The following is a 3,168-nucleotide window of genomic DNA, read 5'->3' as shown; positions in this document are numbered from 1 at the left end:
TCAGCAGCTTGACTTGTTTTTTTTCTTCTCCAGTGATGACTGACCTTGGGCAAAGTTTGAGGAGGAATAGCCCATGTTTTTCAGTCCTATCTTCCTCACATTTTTTTTAACTTTGATAACAGGCTGCCCAGACCCAGTGCCACAAAAGACTGGGTTGGAAATCCTTGGAACCCGCTATTCTAATCTTGAGAAATATTCCTTACAGCTCCACCATGTAGTTAAGGAAGAACCAGCCCCAGTGGTGAAAATATGACCTTCTGGAAGGCATGAGTGGCCCGAGCTCTTCAGCAGTTGCCTCTCCCCGTTGCTCGTGAAAAAAAAGGGAGGAAGCAGTGCCTTCCCGGTAGTCCAAAAATCAGAGAGAGAGAAAGACAAGGAGGAGGAGGGGAAGTCCCTTCTTCTGGAATGGGATACGGGTGTGGCAGTAGCCATGCTGCTGCACATTGGAGGGGAGGGGGAAAGAAACCTGGATAATGGTGGCAGACAATGACAATGGTGGTGGTGGTGGTGGTGATACCAGCCTCTCCAGAAACTTGTGCTCCTATCCAGCATTGTCTCCTTACAGTTGGATGCCGAACTGCGCGGGTTCTTGAAGAGTCCTGAACTGGTGATTTTCTAAGACACCTCCCCCACACTGACTGGCTTCAGGATGCCTTGCAGCTCAGTATTCATTTGCATGTGCCAAGAGATGGAGAGGTGCTGCACTAGCTGAGGCCTTTTTTTTAAAACCTCCTGCTGCCACTGCTGCCTCTTTATTCATTCCTCTTTGGATGGAAGAGGAAAAGGTGGCCCTTGTGGCCAAAGCTGTAAGCCAGCTGTGCAGAGCAGCAGCAGTTCTGTGAGGCAGCATGGACTCTGTAAGTGCAGGCTGGGGGGGGGGCGGGCTTAGCAAATCCAAAGACAGTGCCTGACTTTCTGAGGTAGCCCCCTCAGTCAGGCTAACAATAGGGCCATCTACCCCCAATGGCTTCAGCACCTGGGAGAGCTCCTTTGAAGCTCCAGCTAATACTCAGAGTAGATTCCCAACTTGAGAAAATATTTACAGCAATAATAAGGGAGAAATTTAAATACAGTGATTATATAATCAGTTTTGCTGTTTTCTGTGCTGGATATTATGGGGGCATTCTGTGGGCATATTAAATAATTAAACAACCAGTGTACCAGCATTCAACTCGGAGGTTTGCTACCAATTCCAGTCAGGCGGGGGTCTGCACACTGATGCAAACATACTGGATGAACACTTGCATTGTTTTTTAATTCTAAAGGACTCTGACAAAGCTTATATTTAACAGCATCCATTTTCAGGGAAGTAGACATGTATAATCAGAAATAAATAAGCAAGGTATTATGGTGTATTTAAGACTACAAACCGTACATGAGTTTATACTTCTGTAGATCACAACCCACTTCTTGAAACACACGGAGTAAACCAGAAATCTAGATTAATTTACACAGCATACCCGGTCACAGATTGAGGATCAAGTGAAATGGAATATAGAAGATGGCAGTCTTAAATAACTACTGGCACTATATGTCCAACATAGGGCAAACAGGAAAATCTTTTTGTAAATGAACACAAATCAGATTTTATACACAGAATCTAGTTATCCAAACACCTGCTGCAGAAAAATGGAATTTCAAAGGGAGTTCTGAGAGGGAGATGGGCGAACGACACCCATAACTTCCAGTGTACAGCTAGAAACTTAAACAGTGATTGGACTTGCTTAGCAGGCTACATATATTAAAGCTGGTTTCCACCAGTCATAGCTAGCAAAAATAAAATGTTTTATGTATTTGCGAAGGCTTTCACGGCTGGGATCTAATGGTTGTTGTGGGTTTTTCGGGCTCTTTGGCCGTGTTCTGAAGGTTGTTCTTCCTGATGTTTCGCCAGTCTCTGTGGCCGGCATCTTCAGAGGACTGGAGTAGGAACTCTGTCCATGCTCTGTTGCTGTTTGTTGGATAGTATTTATAGCTGTGGGAATGGCTTTTGTCTCCTAACACCAACAGAGCATGGACAGAGTTCCTACTCCTGTCCTCTGAAGATGCCGGCCGCAGAGACTGGCAAAACGTCAGGAAGAACAACCTTCAGAACATGGCCAAAGAGCCCAAAAAACCCACAACAACCATAAAATGTTTTCTCAGGCAAAATGTTGGCCTCAGCACAACCAACTTTTTCCTGAGAACAGAATGTGTTGCTTTGACGTTTCCAAGACAAAACACGTTTCTTGTGTATTGGCCTACAGTTGTTTGACATTAGCTCTGCCCTCTGCCTATTTCCAGAATGCATGTGTACACATCAATTTAAGAGTTCTTCATTTCTAGCAATGCAGTCATCTGTACCCCATTTCATGCTCTACTCCCACAAACATGTATATTGTAGATGTACATCTATGCCTTCAAAACTATATTCCATGTGTCTGACGAAGTTGCAATCCATAGAAGTTCACACTGAAGCAAGAGTTTGGCTACCCTGTTGAATAAAAATAAAAGTGATAAAAATAAAAGTGGATAGTAGGAAGGAAGAGTTCAGACTGCAGGATCTGGCACTTGGCACCCATTTCAGTAAACCTCGCAGAACCCCACAGACACTATTTACTCTGACAAAGGCATTCACACATGTCCAAAGGATTAAAAATGAATCACATTCATATTCAAGTTAAAATAAGAAACTGCTTCAGTTTTTTTTTAAACCCTCACTTTCTGACCAAAAAAACAGAGCATGCGTAGTTGTATCTCATATAAGTGGATATTTTAAAATCAATTTCAAATGTGCTAAACCCGACGCAAAACCAGGTGTATTGCTACGCGTGGCCAAGACCTAAATCTGTTAAGTTGCTGGAGGTTTTATTTCATTTTTGCTTTTGTTATATGCAGACCATCAGTGACCTCTAGTGATTTCAAAGTGTATATAACAGTAATATGTTCCTTTTAATACAGTAATAGGATCCCACATAAAGCTGTCAGATGGGTGATGGAAATCTCTTGGTAAAATCTCTACCTGAGAAATCACTGCCAGTGGGAGGGAATATATATATATAAAAGAAGCAAATAAACTGCTAGAGAGTGAAGGAGTCACGCAGGTGTAAATGATGTCTAACTCCTGCCCAAAATCTCCACCAGTATGCAGGAGATGGGAATCCAGTTTTAAAACTGGTGTCTAAATTCAAT

Source organism: Pogona vitticeps, chromosome 3, assembly GCF_051106095.1.
Source record: "Pogona vitticeps strain Pit_001003342236 chromosome 3, PviZW2.1, whole genome shotgun sequence".
Taxonomy (NCBI): Eukaryota; Metazoa; Chordata; class Lepidosauria; order Squamata; family Agamidae; genus Pogona; species Pogona vitticeps.
The sequence above is the reverse complement of the archived record's forward strand: the minus strand, read 5'-3'. Positions refer to the sequence as shown.